Genomic DNA, 15,291 nt, shown 5'->3' with positions numbered 1-15,291 from the left:
GCTCCACTGATCTTTCACTTTAGTCCACATTTGGCTATCCCAATAATCCGATTGAAGGTAGCATAATGAAAAGTTTATTTTAACTACAATTCCAACGTAAATAAAGATAATGAAAATATTTTACGGCAGCTGCTCAGGTGGCCGCCTGCCATTACACACATAGCATGTCACTATTAAAATTAATACCCCTTTGTTTTTCAGGACACTTTTACCCGTGTGCATTAATTGCATCATGAAAGCCTTTTCCGTGCGTACTAATTGGTTTATATTATGGGCCTTGTAATAAACAACAGTTAAATCGAATTTCCATTTAAGACTAATGAAACGAAACCGCGAACTACGTTCCGTCAATTGCCTGTTACTAAGTGCTTTGTTTAAATACGGTTTTGCTTAAAATTGTTAATTGAAATATTAAAGCTTTTTGATGGTATTCATTAACCTAAAAGAGCCTTCACGCTTAAAATGTTTAATAGTTTTTAGTGTGCATTATTCGTGTGTGCATGAAATATTTGTTATAGATGGCTAGACTCCATTTATTAGATGACAATGGGATATTATGGCGCACGGTAGTGGCCGCGGTCACGCTCGAGGCGGCGCCCGCGCACACCGGAAGGGCGCGACACGCCGGAACCCTCCCCACCACGCGTGACCTATGTGCGCACACGCGCTTTGTTGTCCACCAGTCGTGCACGCGATCTGCATCTAACTTGTGGAAAAACATCTTTATTGAAACCAAAATAAAATAAGTCAAACAGTTGATTAAATTCTTAAATAACACTAAAATCCCTGTATAAAATATACAAAATTAATTAATTAACTACTTTATTCCTCAAACATTTTATTAGCTTTCACATTAAAAAACCACTACTTACCTACAAATATATTTTGAAAGTTATTTTTACCAGTGAAAAGTCAAAATCACCAGTGACTCATCAAGAAGTGATGTCGATTCCATACATTTGAGCGATCACTATCACTATCACTCATACCAATATCCTTTTCTATAGCAAGCTGAAAGCCCAATAAAATTCTCAAGTTCCAAGGAGTTCCTAGTAAAACATAATATCGGTCCTGTCTGTGTATTTCCCGACGTTAACAAACATTATCAGGCGCCGGCGTCACAGGTATTAGCTCTACATCAATCGCATTAGGAGTGTAACAGTGCGGGAAGTCCTCCACGATCTGAGCGACGCTTCGCCGACATTAAGAGGCAATCTGCTATCTCCACTACTCTACACCCTCTACAGGTAAGGACGCACCAACTTAGTTTCGGTCTTAGAAATCAGTATGTGTGAAGGAAATCCGATTTTGAAGTACCCTGTAGTATCATATAGTAACGTTCTGATTGTTTTTTGTTTCATGTTTTCCCAAAAGAGTAACTTGATTAATTCATCAAACAGTTCGGAGGTTTAAGGCTTGAACAAAGCAAGTATTTGTAGTCGAAATAAATAACACTGATGTACATTTTCAAACTTATTACATAAAATAATTAAGATAATTAAATGTTTTATTGTAACTTGATATTCTTTTACAAAATGTAATATGAAGTTTACCTTATATAAATAAATAAAAATACAGTTATTATTATCTGCCTGAAATATTATAAATTATTTCAATCGGAATTGAATTTTATACCAGATATTAAACCGCAATTTATTACTAGTTTGGTCTTTTGTCTTTACATAATACTTAAACCGTTGTGACAAAGATAAAAGAAAATGTCAAACGCACCACACTTTCCTAGGAAGGTACAAAGTCACCTAATTAAATATGATGTACCAATTTTGGTGGACATTCCTTAACAGATTCAATATATTACTGAAATATTTCGCTAAAAGCAAAGTGCTGACCGGCGGAAATATCAAATGCTCTAAAAGTTACACTGGGTTACTTTTACACGTAACGTTTTTTCTTCCAACATATTATTTTCGAAATCAACACTTTGAAAGTATGTTTAAGCTAAATTTTCGTTCGATTGAATAATTTTCTCGTGTACGTTTCAATTTTCCCTGATTACACTAAATCGTTTGTAAGTCATTGTGGTATGCATAATTACTTCTAAACATACTGGAAGTAATGCTTAAAGGTAATGCGTGGCTTACAAGACGTGTCAGTCAACCCTTGCGACCCGTCCCTTCGACATGTTGAGACAAACAACCAGTGATCAACCCACTCGTGCTTGGCGTTCACTTATTTGGGGTGTAAAATTGAATTACTTTGGGGAACAAGTATTTTGGAAAATGCTTTTAGTGATGTTCTTTGACATGTTTCAATACAGGGTAGTGTTACGTCACGAGAACTCTTTAGATTGTTTTAAGTGTAAAACCTTACACACACAACAATATTGTAAAGTATTATGGAAAAGTGACGGAGTTTAAAATTATTATGCAAGTTTATCAAAATGTTTTACAACATAAATTCTTAAATTTTACTATTCTCGGATATAGTCGCTGCTAATACTGATCAAAGACGCGTCGCCGCTCACCCGGAAAATTGCCCGAGCCCAATGAATATTATTATACTCTTCAATAGATACACGTAGTTTATTCTAGTTAGGTAAATATCCAGTAATTGTTATCAGTAACTCTTCCTTGCTTGTAGTTCTTATCAACGTTAGATACTGCATTTATTTTGTTTACTGACATTTTTGGGAACATTGTCGAGAAATAACCCCTTTTTGGAATAGCACATTTGGTTTATGCATAGTTATCATGTTGTTGTTAATATGTTTGGTTAAACATTGAACCCAAATAATAGTATGTTACACACAAAATGAGAGATGAAAGCGCTTCGTTAATTTGGTATTTAATCGGTGTAACGCACGTGACAGAGGCAGAGGTGTGGCTTAATCCGAGTGTTGTAACTGTGCAGGCGACGCGGCGACGTCACGCTTCGCCGGCCATATTTAGAGATATGTGACGATCCAGCGGCTGCCCACTGAACCGCGAGAGGATGTGAGTTATTAAGTGGTACACTTTCAGGTGATCTGTCGAGTGAGAGAATCGTGTCCCCGCCGCCGCGCCGCTCGCCCCACTCGGCTGTACCCTGGAACTACTAAATATTGTGTATCGCTTTCAACACACATTTATGTTCATCTAATAAGTGTATTGTATCTTATTTATTATTTTTTCAAATCATAAATAAATGGCTAATAGGAATACGATACAGAATATCCATATTTATTCCAATAGTAGTATAATCTAAAGTCTTTAAACGTTTCCCGCTTTAAATAAATAAACTGTTCAAAACATTCACAAAACAACTCAATTTCGGTAACGCTACACAGTGTAAAATAGCCAAACAGCAACTGAAGGCACACATAAGTAGACACATTACTAAATTGAAACGCCACATCCAGTAATATGAAACAAATAGAATGCACGTAAACACGATTGGTGAGTCGGGCCGCGCAGCTCATCCATTTGTAACAAGCCTGTGATGTTATTCATTCCATATCAAACGTTTAGAGAGCATTACTCTGATTCCGACTGTTTGGATTTACCTGATGGTCAAGCTCAGCCATATTAACAGTTATGTAATCAGCAGGGTATTATCGACAGCTAATGAACACGGCAGTCCTACCTAAACTTTATTCAAAGGAGTATTTGGCAAAAGTGCGAGGGCAGTTTACCGAGTATTTGTGCAACGTTCTGAATGATGGTGGAGAGGTGAGAGGTAGTGAGGCTTACCGCTCAACCGAAGGGTTATTTTAAAACGCTCCGTGTATTTAGTAGCTATATAAGCTACTAAATAAATATCACTTTATTAGGAAGGCTGTCATGCTTTAACGATCAATAATTAGTTTTACAAGGAAACAGGTTCCTCAAAGAGGCCAGTTAAAATAGATCACGTCAACAAAATCGCATTTAGTCTTCCATTCCATTACAGTACAGCGAGGAAGTTAATTAGGCACGTTGACGCACAAAGCTAATGTGCCAGTGTATCTGTGCAGCGGAACCCGCCGCCATCGGCCGCTGTAAATCAATATCCGGTGGCGCGCCTGTCACCGGACTTCGGCTGACATTTCAATAAAATCACTCTAACTACTTTCTCAAGTTTGATGCACCAATTACGCTTGTTTGTGTTGCCCTTAATTTTGTTGTTGTTTGAAAGTCAACTTTGTATACATTTCGTGGTGCATCAAACAATCTACGTTGAAAATTGGTGTACTTTTTATATCAACTTTCCACTAGTGATTTAATTCCCTGTATCGCGGAAGGTTTCGTAAACATTCAGCTCAATGAAAATAATGCCATATCACCTTTTTTCGCACTGTATAGTAACAAGTTTGAATTTAAAAGTAGCGAATGAAAGAAGACGATTGATTTAAAGCGCAATTACGAAATCTTAATCTTTATAATCTTAAGATTAATTAATAAATCTTGTACAAAAATGTTTCGGTATATTTATTTAAAACGTTAAGTAATTAATCTATAGATAACGAAAAGAGTACTTTGGAATTTACGATGTGGATTATGATGTTTTTTTTTATATCACAGCTGTCGACCATTTAGTGTTTGAATTCACTTGATTCCATAATCATCAAACACACGACAAATTCAATTATTCCCAGCCATTTATCGTAAAAAAATATCAATATATTATTCAAATAGATCTGCTAATACGTCATACACTTTCTAGACATTCGGAAAAAAATATACACGGTAAACAACTTTTGATAGACTTTAGATGTTGCGTCAATTTCATCAAGAAAGGCAATGTAAATTTTAATGATCATCAAATTAGTTATATTAACAAGATTTTTATTAACGTTATACTTCATCAAAATATCCTGTAGAGAGATCAACTAACCGTGTTTCATTAAAAGTTTGTAACTGAGCTAAACTTCCATTGCTTCATTGAGTTTGAAACATGTCGGATGGAATTTTCTTGCAATGTTCAATTCGTAATACGAGTAACCATCAACTCGGTACGCCAGTTTCATGTATTCACGTTAAATTTCGTACCTGTATGCATTTCACGTTGCAAGCTCCCATTAATATTTTCAAGAGGTATTGGTAACTTTTGTAATTAGTAGCTAGGTATTACGAGTTTCATACATGTTCCTCTCACATTGATGTTTGAGTCGCTTTACATTTTAATGAGGCTCAATATTGTACATATGACATAAGGTAACTGAATAAGTAAATTACATTTAATTTGTTACGGTATTTTGACAGAAACTAATTTGTTTATCTGTCTAACCTTATAAGCCTTAGCCTTTAATTAGAAAACAAAATAAATTTAAATAAACAATAAACACCCTTATATCATTAGCATCATAACCTTCCAATCGTCGTTTAATTCACGCCTGCAATATAAAACGTAGTGCAGGAGGCGTGAGAGCATACGTCGGTGTAATGAAGATTTGAAGATAATCGAAAGAGCGGGCGCTCGGCAGACGATTTATTTGCAGCGCGACCGTCCGGATAATAATGCCTTTAACAACGCTTCCGGGCGCACTGAGGCGCGTTCCAACACGACACTGCACTTGCCTGCAATTTTCATTACAACAATTAGCTTTGTTTTGTGAAGTCGAGTGGCATCCATATTAATTGAACAGTATTTTTCACTTTGTTATTGTGGTTTTAGTATTGCATTTTTTTTTATACATGGAAGATAATTGATTGATAATTGATTTTTCCATGAGCCACAGTCAAGTCAATATAACCTTACTTGACTGAAATATTTGACTTTTCGGTGTAGGCAATTAACGTGTAAAACTGTAACGATCAAATTATAGATCAGTGTACGGTACAAAAGTTTACATTTCGGAATGTGAATCGATTCTCAGAATTATATCTACATGTGATAGAGCACGTTCAAGAGATTGACAATCATTAATCACCTTTCCGTTTCTATCAATGGACATCTATAGATTACATGATGTAATGAAAGAAATATGAAATGCTAATTAAGATAAAGAATAGATAAGTCAATCATTACTCATTATGACATGTTGTCGGTATAGATAAAATCATGATAGAAGACAAGGGAAATTTAGTAAAGTCACGAATAATTGTCTATAATGTTATTTTATTTTCGCACAATTTAATAGTAATATATGAATTTATGATAATAAAACCAGCTTCTATACGTCCCTTTGCTAAGCACTGGCCTCTTCCCGTATAGGCTATTTAAGCATTAATCACCACGGTAGCTCTCTCCTAGTTGGCAATTTAGAATATAGGTTTCCCCACGATGTTTTTCCTCATCGTTTGTCAGTTTGTCCTGTTAAAATAATTTAAAAAAGTACATGCATATAACTTTCGAAAAGTCCCATTAATACTTTGTCTGAGCTGCGTTGGGATCGAACCCGCGCCTCGATAAGTTGATAATAAATATTTACGTGCGAATAATAATTTAATATTTTTTATGATTGTAATTTAGATACATGTCATTCAATGGTGATGTCATCCGTCATATAAATAATGATCGTCATTAGTCGCTTTGGTTGTGTAGTACTGTAACTGCCTAGATTCATTTTTCTAAAACTAAAACCAAATTATAGCACGATTCGCTTAGTTCGAACATGATGAAGAAAAAGTAAATAGTCATATATTTACTCCGCGGTGTCCTTACCAATATTCAATCGCAATAATCATATATCTACAGAGAATGTCAATCTTTAGTACCTTTACCAGTCAAAATCAAAAGTTTATTTTATTTTACGTAGGCATCTTCAAAACGTTACAATGTTGTTCTTATAGAAAAGAACCTTCAAGAAACTAAATAAAACTCAGTCCAATTCCAGTGAAACTCACCCTCTTCTAAATAGCAAGTAGTGCAAACGGGTCTCGAGTTCCGCACCGCCTTCAAGTCATGCTGTTCGCTTTTTGATAGACTTTCGACCTCACATTAAGTGTTTTCTCCAAACCCCTAACATCCAGTGAGTATTACCTACATGTCCGCATTTACTTAACTTTTGTTTCGGACGTCTTCGTTATTGTTTTATTTTAGAAGATACATAAAAGTTCGAAATGGAGGACTGATGATATGAGAGAGTGGCATAAATTGTGTTCATGCATTTTCATTAACAGTTTTATCTTCAATTTTATTTTATTTTTATATCTATAAAAAAAATACATTCTTCAGCCCAGCCAAAGGACAAAAATTAAAAATTATCCTGTATTATAAAATCGTTTAACGGGTTTCACGGTAAATTAATTCAAAAAAACTCCTTACATCTCTATTTTTGTCAACAGTTCCGAAACACAACAAATTTCATTCAATTCAATCGACCTTAAACAAACTAAAATTAGAAATCATTTTAACATAACCGCTTATGTTATTCAATAAAGTTAGTTTGAAAGTCGCCTAATAACCTGAGTTATATCCCGACAGCGCGTCAATAAACATGACAAAATAGGGCCATAATAAATATTTTCGAACTTATAAACATATTTACAACAAAACCTTGACACTCACAAACTTTGAAGTAAAATTCAAGTATTTACTTACTTTAGCTACTTCATTGCCTGAGTTGTTGTTTTAGATTGTTTCCAAGGGCCCCGATTCTGCTATTTAGAATGGCCGATGAATGAATGGGAAATGGATAAAATTTGATACTATTCCTATTTTGAATTTTGAAAAATGTTTAAAATAATACGAATAGTGTCAACTTGGTCCAATTTCCATTCATTTATCGACAATTTCGGAATTTGGGCCAATGAGCCTTGCAAATCTATCAGTATTCGGGACTTTTGTTACTGTCTGTACATAGAGAGGGACTGAACATAGTAAGCTTAGAAACTGGTCGTAGCGTAGGCCAGGCAGTGCGAGTTCCGAAGTGGGCTTTTACGTATCTTGATGTGGTTTGCGTTATCTTGGGCCGGTGGCATTGTTTCCATTACACGTGTATCTCCGTGCTATTTAGACATTTGATATGACTCACCACTGTTTTAGAATATGTATATTGTGTACTAGAAAATTAGGGGTGATTGTGGTACTAGTCTAATTTTGTTTGGAATGAATTAGGTTCTTTAAGATGACAGATTAGCTTGCAGGAACATTAGTGCTTCTTAGGTTATATCCGTATCTCAAAATAAAAACAGTACCCTATTAATGAGAGTCCGCTTTCTCAGAATATGTCTATCCTTCCGTACGTCCGCCCTTCTTTCATCAGGTTTCATCTCATAAAACATGATAGCTACTGTTTAGCTTTCGCTCCAGTTAAAACAAGAAATACTAATTTTAAAGACCGATGTTAAGCAACACTGGTTACGGTCATAAATTTGTTGGTTGATGACAATAAATTTTAAGGAATAGCCACAAATTTCTTGAAAGTGACCTTCGAACTCTCCCTTGACCGGTTGTTTCGGTATCAAGTGTTCCTTAGCTTTTAGTCAGAAACTAAAGTAAATAAGTACTGAAATGATTATATCATAAATAGAAAATCTTTGTAACCCACATAAAGGGTAAGAATAAATCATATGTATCGTATCGACTGCAAAACTTTATACAATATTGAATTCAAGCTTCTTGAAATAAAATACAGTAATGCTTAGATAACATGGATACATAAATATTTTTCAAGACTTTCAAACAAAAGGAAAATACTAGAACCAGTACTCTATTGTAAATCCCAGTATAACAAATTTACATATAGAAGAAGAAACTCAAAGTATTTCTGTAAATATTGACCACACTATAGCTCTGTTAAAATATAACATAATATTTCACTCTAACATTGAAACATTACATTATAACATTTTAAATCTAACAATATCAATCCGGTTAGTCCGTCTGACAGTTTTCCAAAAAATATTTAATAGGTATTTTTCATTTTATTAAAATATTAAAAAGTAATCAAGACAAAAAGCACTTTAATATTGTAGTGCTAGGGTCACTTGCTAGTAAAAAGCGTACATGTAATCGACGTCACACAAGATTTTTAACCACTGTATCCACTTTATTATTGATTTACGAAATAAAAGAAAAACTACGTATCCAGTATCTTTTGGAAATCTGTTTGACGGACCAAACAGATTTTTAAATCAAATACCGAATCTATATTGAAGAAAGCCGGCAATGTATAGCTTCAATTCCGAAAAAAACTATATAAAAACGAATCTCTTTAAAAGTCTACAATCCTTTCCCAAACATTCATACCAATATTTCCATAATAAATATGAAAACAAGTGAAGTTCAAGTTGTAGGAACATTCGCACGAATATGTATTCGGATATTTACATAATTCAGGCACCGGCGGAATGATTCCGTGGTAGTTGTGTATTACACTAAATGAACATATCCCAAGATCCCGGTTACAAATTGAACCTCGGCGGTGGGCTATTCTGTAATCTGAATGTTCTAACATATGTAGTAGACTGGCGAATCGTATTTTAGTTAATTGTTGCAGAATTCAAGAACGCTTATTTTATTGTCTGAACGTATTCTTTTAAGCGTTTTTATTCATTTATTTTATTTTTGATGCTAATAAAATTAAGATATTTTTAGTGTAAACGCAGAACATAAGCAATTAACGATTTACTTTCTTGTTAGAAGTACTGGAGTCAAAGACATAGCCTTTCAGCGCATCTCTTCTTATTTATCCTAATGCCTGGAACTAATGTCACTGCTACTGTATTTCAAAGTAAATTCCAGTTATCAAATACAACTCACAAAATTATGAAAATTATCTCAACATTTTTATTGACGCTACAAATCTAAATACAAAAAATTGCCAGACGATTAAGTGGTATAGAATAGAGGCGCTTACGGCCCATTGGGACGGCGGTGGCCCGAATGGAGCGCGCATACTAATTCGTGGTCGTTCGAGGAGCATTCAAATAGCAGGCGAGCCCGGCTTACCGGCGTTACGGGATATGTGAGACGGAACCAAACCCAAGATTTAGTTTACAACTTAGATTACGGCTTCTGTGGTCAAGAATTAAACAAGTAATCTAATGTCCCACTAGTAACGTGTTCCTACACAATATAATTGAAAGGATTCCAATTAAACATACACAGCACGTCTTTTGTGGTGCAGGCTAATAGGATTTTGGAGGTAGACCAATTAATTTTAATGATACGCAACTAATGGAATCGGTATTTAAAATAGTGTTTCGTGTCGCATAAGTAAAAGGTCCTTGCTTTATATTTGATATATTTATAACCCATTTTTTTATAGAATTTTTGTGTCGTTGAATTCTTTGTTGGGGTAAAATTGAACATTATAACTAAAGATTCAACTGTAAAGTTAAGCAGGAATGAAAAATCACGAGCATCCAGTCTATTACGAAAAACCCGCCCCAGGAATAAATTATGATTTAATTCGGTCTCCCTCGCGAATGTATACAAATAATTAGAATTGTAAATAGGGTAAATTATAAATTGACAAATTTTCACATTACTCTCGTTCGTTACTTGAGCTCGTGGCTAAGCTACAACTGCACAAGTAGGGCGATCGCAGGTTAAGCTACGCTTGATAAGGTTGGTCCGTGGATGGGTGACTATGTATGTCAACACGTGCAATCTTTCACAATCGAAGATGCTAAAAAGTCTGACAACCAGTCTCGCTAAGGGATATCGTGCTTCCAAGATACCTAACTGGGTTGAAGAGGTCAAATAGGTAGTCGCTTCTTGTAAAACATTAGTATTTAGCTGCATCTGGTGAGACATGAAGCAGACCCCAACAAAGTTGGGAAAACACTTTGCTGATGATGTTTATTGGTTGTTACTCTTAATTCCAAAAATATATTTAAATTTTATTTTGCGATAAATCCCTGTGTATTAATAATTTATTAATTTTACAAATAGTATAAGTTCATATACAACAATAGGGAAAGGGGCCTATGAAGGTTTATAAAAAGTATAATTTTGTTGTTTGTATAGTGTGTTTGTAGACGACCTCCGTGGTTGAGTGGTGTACGCACCGGTTTCAAGGTGCCGCTAGCTCTGAGGTCCCGGGTTCGATCCCCGGTCGGGTCAATGTAAAAAATCACATTTCTACATTGTCTCGGGTCTGGGTGTATGTGGTACCTTCGTTGTATCTGAATTCCATAACACAAGTGCTTTAGCAACTTACTTTGGGTTCAGAACAATGTATGTGATGTTGTCCGCATTTATTATTTTATAGTATAGTATAATTTTGTTGCATGTTTCTTCAAAAAGATCTACAAACAAATCAAAAACGTTTTCTTCTTTGAAGCTTTTGAAAGAATAAAAATCAAAATGTTTCACATGCGCTGAGTTTTCGATGCCCACTGCATTAAAAATAGACACTCTGAAAAGGATTGAGTGTTCGCAAATTCTTCTCCCAAAACACCCACTTGACAAATTATGGGCAAGTTGTTTAAGCAGCAGTCTTTCAAATTGAGTCTGAAAAGCTTTACCTGTTGCACGACTCGTTTCAGCCTACAACCCGTGCACGGTAGCTTACAGCTCAGTCGTTTTCTTTTTGTATGCATTTACGTTTCAGATTAAAAGATCCAATCGCCACCCCACCGTTCGGGGGCTCTCGTGCGGGCCCGGTAGGCTCCGCCGGTGTCGCCCACAGATGATTGGCCGGCACGGGAATGGGGTGAGTGATGACGCGCTCGAGGGAAGTTTACGCGCTGGAACATCAGTTGTGGTCGCGAGCTGGAGCCGCACGGGCGGCTCGCTCCGGGCCCGGCCGCAGTCCCGCCGCCGTCGCCGAGCCGCGCGCCGCCCGCCTCCAGGGTAAGTGAACATTTCATTCGATTAAAAAGCAATTTCTCCTGAGAAGTGTAATTCATACACCTTTATCTAAGCTCTATTAACTTCAATTTGGCTAAGGTGGAAAATTAAAACTTGATTATTTTTTTCGAAATATTTATTTTTAAATTTATCTGCCTTTCCGCGAACTTCTGATCAACCGATTTCGCGTAAATAAAGGGCTTATCAATAAAATCAGAGTTTTATTTGAATAAACTTAAATTACCTCCATCAAACGATTTTTTACATCTAATTAATAAACTTTCAGATTACAGGAACAATTTAAAGTACTAAAGTTGGAGAACAAGACTGTAACTCAACTCCGCTCGGGTCAAATAATTCATTTCTGGTTTAAAGTCAATTAAAACTAGATATATAGTCCAAAATACATTATTTTCATCACTTATTGAATTTATTACATTGATTTTAACTCTCGATCGATTTTCTTCTGCGCGTATAATATTTAAAAAGTCGGTTAAATATTTTCTAGGAACTACTGAGAGTTGCTGAGTTATATAATAGTAATTATAGTTTATGCCATCAACGGGTATTTCGCGGAACTTCTACCTGACCTACTTTGTGTATCACCGTATTAAACATTGTCCATACTGACGTCAGCCGTGATTAAGACGGCTATTGGTCACCGTATTGATAAATTTCTGACCCTTTTTTCTCCAAATAACATCTTCTTGAGAATACTCACGATTTAAATGAAAGCGGTTTCGTTTTTTTTAATACGTACGTAATAAAAAAAAACATTTTTAACAAACAAAAATTAACTAGTAGTTAAATCAGTTAAAAATTGTATTTACTACGTAATTTAATTAAAAAGAAGCTCATAACCAGAATCAATGAAAATTAAGATTTCTGATAGAACTCGACATTGCATAGAGTCCGTAAAAAATATATTATACTATCAGAGAAATATTCGGACTCTTAAAAAAACATATGCTACGTGTCATATTTTCCTGTATCATTTACTGAAAAGAAAATGACAACCTTATGTCGACAATCATTTTGACATTTTAAACTTTTATGTTCGTAATAAAAAAGAAAAAAAAAGATATATTTAAAGAAACATCAGTAAGCGAATTCAATATGCTTTTAAGTTTCAAAAAATTGTTTTTTTTTTTTAATTAATTTAAATCTTAAACAATATAGAACAATACAGAAACAGATGTCAAAGTTACGAATTTCGGCAACTTTTATTTATTAGCGTCTTATTAAAATATCTATATTTACGTTGTATCGTATACTCAAATAAAACAATGTAACTCATTTGCCGTTAAACATGATAGAGTATGCAATGACATGCGCCTTTCACAAACAACGAATTTTGGAACAAATAACATACCAGGGAATGAAACGAGTACTTAAGCTCCAATCTTTATTGAAGTTTTCAAACTACGCGAAATAAAATAATAAAACAAGTATTGTGTAGAAAACGATCGGCTTATTTATCATTTCCAATAAGGAAAGACATCTCTATTGTTCTGTACACAACGTTTTCACTTTAACAATAAGTTTAATAATTATGTTTGCTTTGCGGTTCAATTTATCGAGCTTTACCGACTACATCTGATATTTTAATTACATTTTAAATCAATTTCATAATGTAATCCGGTATTACTTTGCCTATTTTATTTGAAATGTTTATTAACAGAGTACCTAATTATTTCTACGGAATATTTTTAAATAGTCAGATCTTTTGTTGGTGTTATGTTTTTTATTCGCTTTAAATAAAAAGCAGTCAGAAAAAACATTACAAAATTAAAACAAAAATATATTTATCTCATATATATTTATCATAGGTTTATCTTTTTTAAATGATACAGAACTAGATCTTCTTTTTTTAGGTTTACAATATTTTTATGGTATAATATTCTATAAATCTTAAAGTAAAAATATCTTTAGATAATCTAAAAATAAAATTGACTAAATAAATTTATTTTATTATTTTAATACCTTCCTCATAAAATCTGAGTCCGATTTAACTTCATAAGCTATTAAAAAAGAATTTAATAAGTATAAAACAAAATCTTCATTTTAACGACAACAGTAAGCACAAGTGGTGAGAGTAAGTTGAAAAACAAACTTACTACAACATACCATAAAATTGAAAAAGCTCCCACGCGGATCTGTACCGTTTGATTAATGAAGAGCGCGTACGATTGAGAAATGATCTCATTGTGTATGAGATTCGAGTTCAAAATCAACTAACAGTACAGGACAGCAGCAAAATGCTTTATAACAAAGGGAAATTCCAGCTTTTCACCCATCGGCCGAGTCATCTAGTAATGAAACAGTGGCTCAGAGCCACTCTACCAACCACTGTGTACAAACTCGTCATCATTTTTATTTTCACTCACTGAATACTTGGGTAGTGTTTTATTATATACGCTTTATGATGTCATAAAATGCATTCAAGACCTCAATTGGCCGTTATAGAATTTTGTTATGCTCCTAGTACTGAAACCTCTACACGAGTAAGAGAATAAAGGGCTCTTCCCTTTCATTTTTAGTAGGAAGTATTTAGTGAGCGCCTCATACGTAATGGCAATCTAATACCCGAGTCGCACCGGACATCCGACTTCAAGGGGCTCAATATACGTTCTTATCTTAAATTATTGACATCATCGCCGGCTATATTGAAAACAAATATTGCTGAGATTGTATAAAAAACGTACAAACACATTTCACATTCCTACATTTGATTGGTTTTGCGACATTTCTATTTACTTTTTAATGAGTTTTGACGATCCCACGACTTCGTGTGATTTTGAAACCAATCAAACTTTGTTATGTTAGCAGGGACTTTACAAATTACGTCATCATTATGAAAACAAAACTAATACTTTTACAAGACTTCTTTCGAGATTTTGCGTAAACGTTTTGTTACCATCTGTCGAAACATTTTAGTACTTTATATCTTTTGCAAAGAATAATCGTTCCTTCTGAAATATGATTTGGTAACTAAAGTCCACGTTCAAATCAAGGTATATTCAAAGTAGCATTCGAGAGTTTACGAGGTAGTAATTTCAGCCGTTCGAAGATGTTAAGCACCGACCGTCGTCACGCGCTATCAGCTCTCCATACATTGTCATTTTAATACAAGCGGACAATGGACAGCGCACAATCATTACCCAATAGGCATATAGAAGCAGTTCAGGACGAACTAGATTGATCGAATTCTGCCCGCCATAGAGCGACTATTGTGAACACGTACGGCTAGAGCCGCACAGAGAGACGCGCCGGCGTGAATAGGCTGGCGGCTCTACGTCACACTAGGTGTCATGCATGCACTCGAATGTACCCTGATTCGATAACTTCACCATTTCACCGAGTCATACACTCGCACGTATGTCAATTGGAATTGCTCGGCGAAAGACAGCGTGCCTTCCGGACACTGGCCAATAAAGTGTGCTAGTCGGAAGAAAGGTGGCAATGAGGCTTATCAATTCATTTTGTACGACTTACTGGTCAATACTGTGACATATTGAACTTAATATCTGATATATTATATTCTCATACGGAGAATTCACCTACGCCAAGCCATAAACAACGTAATAAGACGTCTTCCGCATAAGTTGTGTACTTCCAATTAATTAGTAG

Source organism: Trichoplusia ni, chromosome 2, assembly GCF_003590095.1.
Source record: "Trichoplusia ni isolate ovarian cell line Hi5 chromosome 2, tn1, whole genome shotgun sequence".
Classification (NCBI taxonomy): Eukaryota; Metazoa; Arthropoda; class Insecta; order Lepidoptera; family Noctuidae; genus Trichoplusia; species Trichoplusia ni.
The sequence above is the reverse complement of the archived record's forward strand: the minus strand, read 5'-3'. Positions refer to the sequence as shown.